The sequence below is a fragment of the Dendrobates tinctorius genome, unplaced genomic scaffold (genome assembly GCF_039654945.1).
Source record: "Dendrobates tinctorius isolate UK_male_01 unplaced genomic scaffold, ASM3965494v1 ptg000245l, whole genome shotgun sequence".
Taxonomy (NCBI): domain Eukaryota; kingdom Metazoa; phylum Chordata; class Amphibia; order Anura; family Dendrobatidae; genus Dendrobates; species Dendrobates tinctorius.
In genome coordinates this window covers 8,907,072-8,919,407 of record NW_027361912.1, presented here as the reverse complement: position 1 = coordinate 8,919,407, position 12,336 = coordinate 8,907,072, and the positions used below count along the sequence as shown (strand labels likewise).

At 44.6% G+C, this 12,336-nt stretch overlaps 27 non-coding genes across 27 annotated transcripts; all 27 read left to right on the top strand.

The window, feature by feature from the left end:
- The first annotated feature begins 97 nt into the window (after nucleotides 1-97).
- Nucleotides 98-238, top strand: LOC141062953 (U4 spliceosomal RNA). The gene has a single exon (XR_012224650.1). It is a non-coding gene; the product is annotated as a U4 spliceosomal RNA (small nuclear RNA).
- A 285-nt stretch (nucleotides 239-523) lies between these two features.
- On the top strand, nucleotides 524-664 carry LOC141061512 (U4 spliceosomal RNA). The gene has a single exon (XR_012223366.1). It is a non-coding gene; the product is annotated as a U4 spliceosomal RNA (small nuclear RNA).
- A 283-nt stretch (nucleotides 665-947) lies between these two features.
- On the top strand, nucleotides 948-1,088 carry LOC141061043 (U4 spliceosomal RNA). Its single transcript, XR_012222942.1, has one exon. It is a non-coding gene; the product is annotated as a U4 spliceosomal RNA (small nuclear RNA).
- A 285-nt stretch (nucleotides 1,089-1,373) lies between these two features.
- LOC141062085 (U4 spliceosomal RNA) lies at nucleotides 1,374-1,514 on the top strand. The gene has a single exon (XR_012223886.1). It is a non-coding gene; the product is annotated as a U4 spliceosomal RNA (small nuclear RNA).
- A 283-nt stretch (nucleotides 1,515-1,797) lies between these two features.
- On the top strand, nucleotides 1,798-1,938 carry LOC141061617 (U4 spliceosomal RNA). Its single transcript, XR_012223462.1, has one exon. It is a non-coding gene; the product is annotated as a U4 spliceosomal RNA (small nuclear RNA).
- A 285-nt stretch (nucleotides 1,939-2,223) lies between these two features.
- LOC141063019 (U4 spliceosomal RNA) lies at nucleotides 2,224-2,364 on the top strand. Its single transcript, XR_012224709.1, has one exon. It is a non-coding gene; the product is annotated as a U4 spliceosomal RNA (small nuclear RNA).
- Nucleotides 2,365-2,645: 281 nt separating this feature from the next.
- On the top strand, nucleotides 2,646-2,786 carry LOC141061546 (U4 spliceosomal RNA). The gene has a single exon (XR_012223397.1). It is a non-coding gene; the product is annotated as a U4 spliceosomal RNA (small nuclear RNA).
- Nucleotides 2,787-3,069: 283 nt separating this feature from the next.
- Nucleotides 3,070-3,210, top strand: LOC141062041 (U4 spliceosomal RNA). Its single transcript, XR_012223846.1, has one exon. It is a non-coding gene; the product is annotated as a U4 spliceosomal RNA (small nuclear RNA).
- Nucleotides 3,211-3,495: 285 nt separating this feature from the next.
- LOC141061652 (U4 spliceosomal RNA) lies at nucleotides 3,496-3,636 on the top strand. The gene has a single exon (XR_012223493.1). It is a non-coding gene; the product is annotated as a U4 spliceosomal RNA (small nuclear RNA).
- Nucleotides 3,637-4,325: 689 nt separating this feature from the next.
- Nucleotides 4,326-4,466, top strand: LOC141062537 (U4 spliceosomal RNA). The gene has a single exon (XR_012224295.1). It is a non-coding gene; the product is annotated as a U4 spliceosomal RNA (small nuclear RNA).
- Nucleotides 4,467-4,751: 285 nt separating this feature from the next.
- LOC141062842 (U4 spliceosomal RNA) lies at nucleotides 4,752-4,892 on the top strand. The gene has a single exon (XR_012224549.1). It is a non-coding gene; the product is annotated as a U4 spliceosomal RNA (small nuclear RNA).
- Nucleotides 4,893-5,177: 285 nt separating this feature from the next.
- On the top strand, nucleotides 5,178-5,318 carry LOC141061104 (U4 spliceosomal RNA). The gene has a single exon (XR_012222997.1). It is a non-coding gene; the product is annotated as a U4 spliceosomal RNA (small nuclear RNA).
- Nucleotides 5,319-5,603: 285 nt separating this feature from the next.
- LOC141060896 (U4 spliceosomal RNA) lies at nucleotides 5,604-5,744 on the top strand. Its single transcript, XR_012222808.1, has one exon. It is a non-coding gene; the product is annotated as a U4 spliceosomal RNA (small nuclear RNA).
- A 281-nt stretch (nucleotides 5,745-6,025) lies between these two features.
- On the top strand, nucleotides 6,026-6,166 carry LOC141061882 (U4 spliceosomal RNA). Its single transcript, XR_012223702.1, has one exon. It is a non-coding gene; the product is annotated as a U4 spliceosomal RNA (small nuclear RNA).
- A 283-nt stretch (nucleotides 6,167-6,449) lies between these two features.
- LOC141060996 (U4 spliceosomal RNA) lies at nucleotides 6,450-6,590 on the top strand. Its single transcript, XR_012222899.1, has one exon. It is a non-coding gene; the product is annotated as a U4 spliceosomal RNA (small nuclear RNA).
- Nucleotides 6,591-6,873: 283 nt separating this feature from the next.
- On the top strand, nucleotides 6,874-7,014 carry LOC141062029 (U4 spliceosomal RNA). Its single transcript, XR_012223835.1, has one exon. It is a non-coding gene; the product is annotated as a U4 spliceosomal RNA (small nuclear RNA).
- A 285-nt stretch (nucleotides 7,015-7,299) lies between these two features.
- LOC141061510 (U4 spliceosomal RNA) lies at nucleotides 7,300-7,440 on the top strand. The gene has a single exon (XR_012223365.1). It is a non-coding gene; the product is annotated as a U4 spliceosomal RNA (small nuclear RNA).
- Nucleotides 7,441-7,723: 283 nt separating this feature from the next.
- On the top strand, nucleotides 7,724-7,864 carry LOC141061042 (U4 spliceosomal RNA). Its single transcript, XR_012222941.1, has one exon. It is a non-coding gene; the product is annotated as a U4 spliceosomal RNA (small nuclear RNA).
- Nucleotides 7,865-8,149: 285 nt separating this feature from the next.
- On the top strand, nucleotides 8,150-8,290 carry LOC141061509 (U4 spliceosomal RNA). The gene has a single exon (XR_012223364.1). It is a non-coding gene; the product is annotated as a U4 spliceosomal RNA (small nuclear RNA).
- Nucleotides 8,291-8,573: 283 nt separating this feature from the next.
- Nucleotides 8,574-8,714, top strand: LOC141062044 (U4 spliceosomal RNA). The gene has a single exon (XR_012223848.1). It is a non-coding gene; the product is annotated as a U4 spliceosomal RNA (small nuclear RNA).
- Nucleotides 8,715-8,999: 285 nt separating this feature from the next.
- LOC141060944 (U4 spliceosomal RNA) lies at nucleotides 9,000-9,140 on the top strand. The gene has a single exon (XR_012222852.1). It is a non-coding gene; the product is annotated as a U4 spliceosomal RNA (small nuclear RNA).
- Nucleotides 9,141-9,421: 281 nt separating this feature from the next.
- LOC141061545 (U4 spliceosomal RNA) lies at nucleotides 9,422-9,562 on the top strand. Its single transcript, XR_012223396.1, has one exon. It is a non-coding gene; the product is annotated as a U4 spliceosomal RNA (small nuclear RNA).
- Nucleotides 9,563-9,845: 283 nt separating this feature from the next.
- LOC141060923 (U4 spliceosomal RNA) lies at nucleotides 9,846-9,986 on the top strand. The gene has a single exon (XR_012222833.1). It is a non-coding gene; the product is annotated as a U4 spliceosomal RNA (small nuclear RNA).
- Nucleotides 9,987-10,271: 285 nt separating this feature from the next.
- On the top strand, nucleotides 10,272-10,412 carry LOC141062794 (U4 spliceosomal RNA). Its single transcript, XR_012224506.1, has one exon. It is a non-coding gene; the product is annotated as a U4 spliceosomal RNA (small nuclear RNA).
- A 689-nt stretch (nucleotides 10,413-11,101) lies between these two features.
- On the top strand, nucleotides 11,102-11,242 carry LOC141061752 (U4 spliceosomal RNA). Its single transcript, XR_012223584.1, has one exon. It is a non-coding gene; the product is annotated as a U4 spliceosomal RNA (small nuclear RNA).
- A 281-nt stretch (nucleotides 11,243-11,523) lies between these two features.
- On the top strand, nucleotides 11,524-11,663 carry LOC141062524 (U4 spliceosomal RNA). The gene has a single exon (XR_012224283.1). It is a non-coding gene; the product is annotated as a U4 spliceosomal RNA (small nuclear RNA).
- A 283-nt stretch (nucleotides 11,664-11,946) lies between these two features.
- Nucleotides 11,947-12,087, top strand: LOC141061409 (U4 spliceosomal RNA). The gene has a single exon (XR_012223273.1). It is a non-coding gene; the product is annotated as a U4 spliceosomal RNA (small nuclear RNA).
- The last annotated feature ends 249 nt before the right edge of the window (nucleotides 12,088-12,336 follow it).

Below are 12,336 nucleotides of genomic sequence, written 5' to 3'. Positions count from 1 at the left end.
AAGCAGTGTGGGAGGCGTAGTGAGAATTTGTAACTCACCGTAGCTTAAACAAGCTCTGCTTTGGAAGCAGGAAGGCATTGGTCACAACAGTTTTTTCAACTTTGCGCAGTGGCAATATCGTAGCCCATGAGGTTTAACCGAGGCGGGATTATTGCTAGTTGAAAACTTTTCCCAATACCCCGCCATGATGACTTGAAATACAGTCAGCTTTGGCAATTTTTGTTGGTCTCTCAGGAGACTTAATCCATTGTATGCAAATAACAGAGTCTTACCTCCACCCAGCGTGGAAGAAAAGCATAGATTCTCACAACAATGGATTGATGTTTGTTGCCTGAAGCAGAAGGAAAGAGTGAGGCAATCTGCCTGTAATGGCCAAAAATTTCATCTTAACTGAGCCCTTAGAATGTGGAAGCTCAGGATGCCTGGAAGCAGTGTGGAAGGGCTATTGAGAATTTGTAACTCACCGTAGCTTAAACAAGCTCTGATTTGGAAGCGGGAAGGCATTGGTCACAACAGTTCTTTCAACTTTGCGCAGTGACAATATCGTAGCCCATGAGGTTTAACCGAGGCGTGATTATTGCTAATTGAAAACTTTTCCCAATACCCCGCCATGATGACTTGAAATACAGTCAGCTTTGGCAATCTTTGTTGGTCTTTCAGGAGACTTAATCTATGGTATGCAAATGACAGTCTTAGGTCCTCCCAGTGTGGAAGAAAAGCCTTGCTTCTCACAGCAATGGATTGATGTTTGTTTCTTGGAGCAGAAGGAGAGAGTGAGGCAATCTGCCTGTAATGGCCAAAAATTTCATCTTAACTGAGCCCTTAGAATGTGGAAGCTCAGGATGCCTGGAAGCAGTGTGGAAGGGCTATTGAGAATTTGTAACTCACCGTAGCTTAAACAAGCTCTGATTTGGAAGCGGGAAGGCATTGGTCACAACAGTTCTTTCAACTTTGTGCAGTGACAATATCGTAGCCCATGAGGTTTAACCGAGGCGTGATTATTGCTAATTGAAAACTTTTTCCAATACCCCGCCATGATGACTTGAAATACAGTCACCTTTGGCAATTTTTGTTGGTCTCTCAGGAGACTTAATCTATGATATGCAAATAACAGAGTTTTAGCTCCTCCCAGCGTGGAAGAATAGCCTTGCTTCTCACAGCAATGGATTGATGTTTGTTGCCTGGAGCAGAAGGAGAGAGTGAGGCAATCTGCCTGTAATTGCCAAAAATTTCATCTTAACTGAGCCCTTAGAATGTGGAAGCTCAGAATGCCTGGAAGCAGTGTGGGAGGGCTAGTGAGAATTTGTAACTCACCATAGCTTAAACAAGCTCTGATTTGGAAGCGGGAAGGCATTGGTCACAACAGTTCTTTCAACTTTGCGCAGTGACAATATCGTAGCCCATGATGTTTAACCGAGGCGTGATTATTGCTAATTGAAAACTTTTCCCAATACCCCGCCATGATGACTTGAAATACAGTCAGCTTTGGCAATCTTTGTTGGTCTTTCAGGAGACTTAATCTATGGTATGCAAATGACAGTCTTAGGTCCTCCCAGTGTGGAAGAAAAGCCTTGTTTCTCACAGCAATGGATTGATGTTTGTTTCTTGGAGCAGAAGGAGAGAGTGAGGCAATCTGCCTGTAATGGCCAAAAATTTCATCTTAACTGAGCTCTTAGAATGTGGAAGCTCAGGATGCCTGGAAGCAGTGTGGAAGGGCTATTGAGAATTTGTAACTCACCGTAGCTTAAACAAGCTCTGATTTGGAAGCGGGAAGGCATTGGTCACAACAGTTCTTTCAACTTTGTGCAGTGACAATATCGTAGCCCACGAGGTTTAACCGAGGCGTGATTATTGCTAATTGAAAACTTTTTCCAATACCCCGCCATGATGACTTGAAATACAGTCACCTTTGGCAATTTTTGTTGGTCTCTCAGGAGACTTAATCTATGATATGCAAATAACAGAGTTTTAGCTCCTCCCAGCGTGGAAGAATAGCCTTGCTTCTCACAGCAATGGATTGATGTTTGTTGCCTGGAGCAGAAGGAGAGAGTGAGGCAATCTGCCTGTAATTGCCAAAAATTTCATCTTAACTGAGCCCTTAGAATGTGGAAGCTCAGAATGCCTGGAAGCAGTGTGGGAGGGCTAGTGAGAATTTGTAACTCACCATAGCTTTAACAAGCTCTGCTTTGGAAGCAGGAAGGCATTGGTCACAACAGTTCTTTCAACTTTGCGCAGTGGCAATATCGTAGCCTATGAGGTTTCACCGAGGCGTGATTATTGCTAGTTGAAAACTTTTCCCAATACCCCACCATGATGACTTGAAATACAGTCAGCTTTGGCAATTTTTGTTGGTCTCTCAGGAGACTTAATCTATGTTATGTAAATGACAGTCTTAGGTTCTCCCAGTGTGGAAGAAAAGCCTTGCTTCTCACAGCAATGGATTGAAGTTTGTTTCTTGGAGCAGAAGGCGAGAGTGAGGCAATCTGCCTGTAATTGCCAAAAATTACATCTTAACTGAACCCTTAGAATGTGTAAGCCAAGGATGCCTGGAAGCAGCGTGGAGGGCTAGTGGTGATTTGTAACTCACCATGGCTTAAAATGTTCTGCCCTGGAATCGGGAAGCCCTTGGTCACTTCTGTTCTTTCATCTTTGCGCAGTGGCAATATTGTTGCCCATGAGGTATATCCAAGGCGTGATTATTGCTAATTGAAAACTTTTCCCAATACCCCGCCATGATGACTTGGAATACAGTCAGCTTTGGCAATTTTTGTTGGTCTCTCAGGAGACTTAATTCATGGAATGCAAATGACAGTCTTAGCTTCTCCCAGTGTGGAAGAAAAGCCTTGCTTCTCACAGCAATGGATTGATGTTTGTTTCTTGGAGCAGAAGGCGAGAGTGAGGCAATCTGCCTGTAATTGCCAAAAATTACATCTTTCCTGAGCCCTCAGAATGTGGAAGCCCAGGATGCCTGGAAGCAGTGTGGGAGGGCTAGTGAGAATTTGTAACTCACCGTAGCTTAAACAAGCTCTGCTTTGAAAGCAGGAAGGCATTGGTCACAACAGTTCTTTCAACTTTGCGCAGTGGCAATATCGTAGCCCATGAGGTTTAACCGAGGCGTGATTATTGCTAATTGAAAACTTTTCCCAATACCCCGCCATGATGACTTGAAATACAGTCAGCTTTGGCAATTTTTGTTGGTCTCTCAGGAGACTTAATCTATGGTATGCAAATAACAGAGTCTTAGCTCCTCCCAGCGTGGAAGAATAGCCTTGCTTCTCACAGCAATGGATTGATGTTTGTTGCCTGAAGCAGAAGGAGAGAGTGAGGCAATCTGCCTGTAATTGCCAAAAATTTCATCTTAACTGAGCCCTTAGAATGTGGAAGCTCAGAATGCCTGGAAGCAGTGTGGGAGGGCTAGTGAGAATTTGTAACTCACCATAGCTTAAACAAGCTCTGCTTTGGAAGCAGGAAGGCATTGGTCACAACAGTTCTTTCAACTTTGCGCAGTGGCAATATCGTAGCCTATGAGTTTTAACCGAGGCGTGATTATTGCTAATTGAAAACTTTTCCCAATACCCCGTCATGATGACTTGAAATACAGTCAGCTTTGGCAATTTTTGTTGGTCTCTCAGGAGACTTAATCTATGGTATGTAAATGACAGTCTAAAGGCCCTTTTACATTTAGCGATGCACCAGCGATTCAACCAGCGATCCGACCCGGTCAGGATCGCTGGTGCATCGCTAAATGATCGCTAGTGAGCTTTCATACAGAATGATCTCACAGCGATGCAGCAGCGACGCAGCGGACGATACTTACCTTTCACACACAGCGATCCTGGCGTCCTCCCGCCCGCCTCCACGCATCGCTGGACGTCACAGCAGGAAGCCCAGCAGGAAGCGCCCGACGAGAAATGGAGCCGGACATTCTCGCGCGATCAGCGATGAGCAGCGGGGGAGCCGGTCGGAGGTAAGTATCACACATAGCGATATCGCTAGCAATATCGCTATAACGTCACAAAACCAGTGACGTTTTAGCGATATTGCTAGCGATATTGCTTAGTGTAAAACCCCTTTAGGTCCTCCCAGTGTGGAAGAAAAGCCTTGCTTCTCACAGCAATGGATTGATGTTTGTTTCTTGGAGCAGAAGGCGAGAGTGAGGCAATCTGCCTGTAATTGCCAAAAATTACATCTTAACTGAACCCTTAGAATGTGTAAGCCAAGGATGCCTGGAAGCAGCGTGGAGGGCTAGTGGTGATTTGTAACTCACCATGGCTTAAAATGTTCTGCCCTGGAAGCGGGAAGCCCTTGGTCACTTCTGTTCTTTCATCTTTGCGCTGTTGCAATATTGTTGCCCATGAGGTTTATCCAAGGCGTGATTATTGCTTATTGAAAACTTTTCCCAATACCCTTCCATGATGACTTGAAATACAGTCAGCTTTGGCAATTTTTGTTGGTCTCTCAGGAGACTTAATCTATGGTATGCAAATAACAGAGTCTTAGCTCCTCCCAGCGTGGAAGTATAGCCTTGCTTCTCACAGCAATGGATTGATGTTTGTTGCCTGGAGCAGAAGGAGAGAGTGAGGCAATCTGCCTGTAATTGCCAAAAATTTCATCTTAACTGATCCCTTAGAATGTGGAAGCTCAGAATGCCTGGAAGCAGTGTGGGAGGGCTAGTGAGAATTTGTAACTCACCATAGCTTAAACAAGCTCTGCTTTGGATGCAGGAAGGCATTGGTCACAACAGTTCTTTCAATTTTGCGCAGTGGCAATATCGTAGCCTATGAGGTTTAACCGAGGCGTGATTATTGCTAATTGAAAACTTTTCCCAATACCCCGCCATGATGACTTGAAATACAGTCAGCTTTGGCAATTTTTGTTGGTCTCTCAGGAGACGTAATCCATTGTATGCAAATAACAGAGTCTTAGCTCCTCCCAGCGTGGAAGAAAAGCCTTGCTTCTCACAGCTATGGATTGATGTTTGTTTCTTGGAGCAGAAGGCGAGAGTGAGGCAATCTGCCTGTAATTGCCAAAAATTTCATCTTAACTGAGCCCTTAGAATGTGGAAGCTCAGAATGCCTGGAAGCAGTGTGGGAGGGCTAGTGAGAATTTGTAACTCACCGTAGCTTAAACAAGCTCTGCTTTGGAAGCAGGAAGGCATTGGTCACAACAGTTCTTTCAACTTTGCGCAGTGGCAAGATCATAGTCCATGAGGTTTAACCGAGGCGTGATTATTGCTAATTGAAAACTTTTCCCAATACCCCGCCATGATGACTTGAAATACAGTCAGCTTTGGCAATTTTTGTTGGTCTCTCAGGAGACTTAATCCATTGTATGCAAATAACAGAGTCTTAGCTCCTCCCAGCGTGGAAGAAAAGCCTTGCTTCTCACAGCAATGGATTGATGTTTGTTGCCTGGAGCAGAAGGAGATAGTGAGGCAATCTGCCTGTAATTGCCAAAAATTTCATCTTAACTGAGCCCTTAGAATGTGGAAGCTCAGAATGCCTGGAAGCAGTGTGGGAGGGCTAGTGAGAATTTGTAACTCACCATAGCTTAAACAAGCTCTGCTTTGGAAGCAGGAAGGCATTGGTCACAACAGTTCTTTCAACTTTGCGCAGTGGCAATATCGTAGCCTATGAGGTTTAACCGAGGCGTGATTATTGCTAATTGAAAACTTTTCCCAATACCCCACCATGATGACTTGAAATACAGTCAGCTTTGGCAATTTTTGTTGGTCTCTCAGGAGACTTAATCTATGGTATGTAAATGACAGTCTTAGGTTCTCCCAGTGTGGAAGAAAAGCCTTGCTTCTCACAGCAATGGATTGATGTTTGTTTCTTGGAGCAGAAGGCGAGAGTGAGGCAATCTGCCTGTAATTGCCAAAAATTACATCTTAACTGAACCCTTAGAATGTGTAAGCCAAGGATGCCTGGAAGCAGCGTGGAGGGCTAGTGGTGATTTGTAACTCACCATGGCTTAAAATGTTCTGCCCTGGAAGCGGGAAGCCCTTGGTCACTTCTGTTCTTTCATCTTTGCGCTGTGGCAATATTGTTGCCCATGAGGTTTATCCAAGGCGTGATTATTGCTAATTGAAAACTTTTCCCAATACCCCGCCATAATGACTTGGAATACAGTCAGCTTTGGCAATTTTTGTTGGTCTCTCAGGAGACTTAATTCATGGAATGCAAATGACAGTCTTAGGTCCTCCCAGTGTGGAAGAAAAGCCTTGCTTCTCACAGCAATGGATTGATGTTTGTTTCTTGGAGCAGAAGGAGAGAGTGAGGCGATCTGCCTGTAATGGCCAAAAATTTCATCTTAACTGAGCCCTTAGAATGTGGAAGCTCAGGATGCCTGGAAGCAGTGTGGAAGGGCTATTGAGAATTTGTAACTCACCGTAGCTTAAACAAGCTCTGATTTGGAAGCGGGAAGGCATTGGTCACAACAGTTCTTTCAATTTTGTGCAGTGACAATATCATAGCCCATGAGGTTTAACCGAGGCGTGATTATTGCTAATTGAAAACTTTTCCCAATACCCCGCCATGATGACTTGTAATACAGTCAGCTTTGGCAATTTTTGTTGGTCTCTCAGGAGACTTAATCTATGGTATGCAAATGACAGTCTTAGGTCCTCCCAGTGTGGAAGAAAAGCCTTGCTTCTCACAGCAATGGATTGATGTTTGTTTCTTGGAGCAGAAGGCGAGAGTGAGGCAATCTGCCTGTAATTGCCAAAAATTACATCTTTCCTGAGCCCTCAGAATGTGTAAGCCCAGGATGCCTGGAAGCAGTGTGGGAGGGCTAGTGAGAATTTGTAACTCACCGTAGCTTAAACAAGCTCTGCTTTGAAAGCAGGAAGGCATTGGTCACAACAGTTCTTTCAACTTTGCGCAGTGGCAATATCGTAGCCCATGAGGTTTAACCGAGGCGTGATTATTGCTAATTGAAAACTTTTCCCAATACCCCGCCATGATGACTTGAAATACAGTCAGCTTTGGCAATTTTTGTTGGTCTCTCAGGAGACTTAATCTATGGTATGCAAATAACAGAGTCTTAGCTCCTCCCAGCGTGGAAGAATAGCCTTGCTTTTCACAGCAATGGATTGATGTTTGTTGCCTGGAGCAGAAGTAAAGAGTGAGGCAATCTGCCTGTAATGGCCAAAAATTTCATCTTAACTGAGCCCTTAGAATGTGGAAGCTCAGGATGCCTGGAAGCAGTGTGAAAGGGCTATTGAGAATTTGTAACTCACCGTAGCTTAAACAAGCTCTGATTTGGAAGCGGGAAGGCATTGGTCACAACAGTTCTTTCAACTTTGCGCAGTGACAATATCGTAGCCCATGAGGTTTAACCGAGGCGTGATTATTGCTAATTGAAAACTTTTCCCAATACCCCGCCATGATGACTTGAAATACAGTCAGCTTTGGCAATCTTTGTTGGTCTTTCAGGAGACTTAATCTATGGTATGCAAATGCCAGTCTTAGGTCCTCCCAGTGTGGAAGAAAAGCCTTGCTTCTCACAGCAATGGATTGATGTTTGTTTCTTGGAGCAGAAGGAGAGAGTGAGGCAATCTGCCTGTAATGGCCAAAAATTTCATCTTAACTGAGCCCTTAGAATGTGGAAGCTCAGGATGCCTGGAAGCAGTGTGGAAGGGCTATTGAGAATTTGTAACTCACCGTAGCTTAAACAAGCTCTGATTTGGAAGCGGGAAGGCATTGGTCACAACAGTTCTTTCAACTTTGTGCAGTGACAATATCGTAGCCCATGAGGTTTAACCGAGGCGTGATTATTGCTAATTGAAAACTTTTTCCAATACCCCGCCATGATGACTTGAAATACAGTCACCTTTGGCAATTTTTGTTGGTCTCTCAGGAGACTTAATCTATGATATGCAAATAAAAGAGTTTTAGCTCCTCCCAGCGTGGAAGAATAGCCTTGCTTCTCACAGCAATGGATTGATGTTTGTTGCCTGGAGCAGAAGGAGAGAGTGAGGCAATCTGCCTGTAATTGCCAAAAATTTCATCTTAACTGAGCCCTTAGAATGTGGAAGCTCAGAATGCCTGGAAGCAGTGTGGGAGGGCTAGTGAGAATTTGTAACTCACCGTAGCTTAAACAAGCTCTGATTTGGAAGCGGGAAGGCATTGGTCACAACAGTTCTTTCAACTTTGCGCAGTGACAATATCGTAGCCCATGAGGTTTAACCGAGGCGTGATTATTGCTAATTGAAAACTTTTCCCAATACCCCGCCATGATGACTTGAAATACAGTCAGCTTTGGCAATCTTTGTTGGTCTTTCAGGAGACTTAATCTATGGTATGCAAATGACAGTCTTAGGTCCTCCCAGTGTGGAAGAAAAGCCTTGCTTCTCACAGCAATGGATTGATGTTTGTTTCTTGGAGCAGAAGGAGAGAGTGAGGCAATCTGCCTGTAATGGCCAAAAATTTCATCTTAACTGAGCTCTTAGAATGTGGAAGCTCAGGATGCCTGGAAGCAGTGTGGAAGGGCTATTGAGAATTTGTAACTCACCGTAGCTTAAACAAGCTCTGATTTGGAAGCGGGAAGGCATTGGTCACAACAGTTCTTTCAACTTTGTGCAGTGACAATATCGTAGCCCACGAGGTTTAACCGAGGCGTGATTATTGCTAATTGAAAACTTTTTCCAATACCCCGCCATGATTACTTGAAATACAGTCACCTTTGGCAATTTTTGTTGGTCTCTCAGGAGACTTAATCTATGATATGCAAATAACAGAGTTTTAGCTCCTCCCAGCGTGGAAGAATAGTCTTGCTTCTCACAGCAATGGATTGATGTTTGTTGCCTGGAGCAGAAGGAGAGAGTGAGGCAATCTGCCTGTAATTGCCAAAAATTTCATCTTAACTGAGCCCTTAGAATGTGGAAGCTCAGAATGCCTGGAAGCAGTGTGGGAGGGCTAGTGAGAATTTGTAACTCACCATAGCTTTAACAAGCTCTGCTTTGGAAGCAGGAAGGCATTGGTCACAACAGTTCTTTCAACTTTGCGCAGTGGCAATATCGTAGCCTATGAGGTTTCACCGAGGCGTGATTATTGCTAATTGAAAACTTTTCCCAATACCCCACCATGATGACTTGAAATACAGTCAGCTTTGGCAATTTTTGTTGGTCTCTCAGGAGACTTAATCTATGTTATGTAAATGACAGTCTTAGGTTCTCCCAGTGTGGAAGAAAAGCCTTGCTTCTCACAGCAATGGATTGAAGTTTGTTTCTTGGAGCAGAAGGCGAGAGTGAGGCAATCTGCCTGTAATTGCCAAAAATTACATCTTAACTGAACCCTTAGAATGTGTAAGCCAAGGATGCCTGGAAGCAGCGTGGAGGGCTAGTGGTGATTTGTAACTCACCATGGCTTAAAATGTTCTGCCCTGGAATCGGGAAGCCCTTGGTCACTTCTGTTCTTTCATCTTTGCGCAGTGGCAATATTGTTGCCCATGAGGTATATCCAAGGCGTGATTATTGCTAATTGAAAACTTTTCCCAATACCCCGCCATGATGACTTGGAATACAGTCAGCTTTGGCAATTTTTGTTGGTCTCTCAGGAGACTTAATTCATGGAATGCAAATGACAGTCTTAGCTTCTCCCAGTGTGGAAGAAAAGCCTTGCTTCTCACAGCAATGGATTGATGTTTGTTTCTTGGAGCAGAAGGCGAGAGTGAGGCAATCTGCCTGTAATTGCCAAAAATTACATCTTTCCTGAGCCCTCAGAATGTGGAAGCCCAGGATGCCTGGAAGCAGTGTGGGAGGGCTAGTGAGAATTTGTAACTCACCGTAGCTTAAACAAGCTCTGCTTTGAAAGCAGGAAGGCATTGGTCACAACAGTTCTTTCAACTTTGCGCAGTGTCAATATCGTAGCCCATGAGGTTTAACCGAGGCGTGATTATTGCTAATTGAAAACTTTTCCCAATACCCCGCCATGATGACTTGAAATACAGTCAGCTTTGGCAATTTTTGTTGGTCTCTCAGGAGACTTAATCTATGGTATGCAAATAACAGAGTCTTAGCTCCTCCCAGCGTGGAAGAATAGCCTTGCTTCTCACAGCAATGGATTGATGTTTGTTGCCTGAAGCAGAAGGAGAGAGTGAGGCAATCTGCCTGTAATTGCCAAAAATTTCATCTTAACTGAGCCCTTAGAATGTGGAAGCTCAGAATGCCTGGAAGCAGTGTGGGAGGGCTAGTGAGAATTTGTAACTCACCATAGCTTAAACAAGCTCTGCTTTGGAAGCAGGAAGGCATTGGTCACAACAGTTCTTTCAACTTTGCGCAGTGGCAATATCGTAGCCTATGAGGTTTAACCGAGGCGTGATTATTGCTAATTGAAAACTTTTCCCAATAACCCGTCATGATGACTTGAAATACAGTCAGCTTTGGCAATTTTTGTTGGTCTCTCAGGAGACTTAATCTATGGTATGTAAATGACAGTCTAAAGGCCCTTTTACATTTAGCGATGCACCAGCGATTCAACCAGCGATCCGACCCGGTCAGGATCGCTGGTGCATCGCTAAATGATCGCTAGTGAGCTTTCATACAGAATGATCTCACAGCGATGCAGCAGCGACGCAGCGGACGATACTTACCTTTCACACACAGCGATCCTGGCGTCCTCCCGCCCGCCTCCACGCATCGCTGGACGTCACAGCAGGAAGCCCAGCAGGAAGCGCCCGACGAGAAATGGAGCCGGACATTCTCGCGCGATCAGCGATGAGCAGCGGGGGAGCCGGTCGGAGGTAAGTATCACACATAGCGATATCGCTAGCAATATCGCTATAACGTCACAAAACCAGTGACGTTTTAGCGATATTGCTAGCGATATTGCTTAGTGTAAAACCCCTTTAGGTCATCCCAGTGTGGAAGAAAAGCCTTGCTTCTCACAGCAATGGATTGATGTTTGTTTCTTGGAGCAGAAGGCGAGAGTGAGGAAATCTGCCTGTAATTGCCAAAAATTACATCTTAACTGAACCCTTAGAATGTGTAAGCCAAGGATGCCTGGAAGCAGCGTGGAGGGCTAGTGGTGATTTGTAACTCACCATGGCTTAAAATGTTCTGCCCTGGAAGCGGGAAGCCCTTGGTCACTTCTGTTCTTTCATCTTTGCGCTGTGGCAATATTGTTGCCCATGAGGTTTATCCAAGGCGTGATTATTGCTTATTGAAAACTTTTCCCAATACCCCGCCATGATGACTTGAAATACAGTCAGCTTTGGCAATTTTTGTTGGTCTCTCAGGAGACTTAATCCATGGTATGCAAATGACAGTCTTAGCTCCTGCCAGCTTGGAAGAAAAGCCTTGCTTCTCACAGCAGTGGATTGATGTGTGTTTCCTGGAGCAGAAGGAGAGAGTGAGGCAATCTGCCTGTAATTGCCAAAAATTGTTTTTCCTGATCCCTTAGCATGTGGAAGCCCAGCATGTCTGGAAGCAGCGTGGGAGGGCTAGTGGTGATTTGGAACTCACCATAGCTTAAACAAGTTCTGCCTTGGAAGCGGGAAGCCCTTGATCACTTCTGTTACTTCATCTTTGCGATGTGGCAATATCGTAGCCTATGAGGTTTAACCGAGGCTTATCATTGCTAATTGAAAATTTTTCCCAATACCCCGCCATGATGACGTGAAATACAGTCAGCTTTGGCAATTTTTGTTGGTCTCTCAGGAGACGTAATTCATGGAATGCAAATGACAGTCTTAGCTTCTCCCAGTGTGGAAGAAAAGCCTTGCTTCTCACAGCAATGGATTGATGTTTGTTTCTTGGAGCATAAGGCGAGAGTGAGGCAATCTGCCTGTAATTGCCAAAAATTACATCTTTCCTGAGCCCTCAGAATGTGGAAGCCCAGGATGCCTGGAAGCAGTGTGGGAGGGCTAGTGAGAATTTGTAACTCACCGTAGCTTAAACAAGCTCTGCTTTGAAAGCAGGAAGGCATTGGTCATAACATTTCTTTCAACTTTGCGCAGTGGCAATATCGTAGCCCATGAGGTTTAACCGAGGCGCGATTATTGCTAATTGAAAACTTTTCCCAATACCCCGCCATGATGACTTGAAATACAGTCAGCTTTGGCAATTTTTGTTGGTCTCTCAGGAGACTTAATCTATGGTATGCAAATAACAGAGTCTTAGCTCCTCCCAGCGTGGAAGTATAGCCTTGCTTCTCACAGCAATGGATTGATGTTTGTTGCCTGGAGCAGAAGGAGAGAGTGAGGCAATCTGCCTGTAATTGCCAAAAATTTCATCTTAACTGATCCCTTAGAATGTGGAAGCTCAGAATGCCTGGAAGCAGTGTGGGAGGGCTAGTGAGAATTTGTAACTCACCATAGCTTAAACAAGCTCTGCTT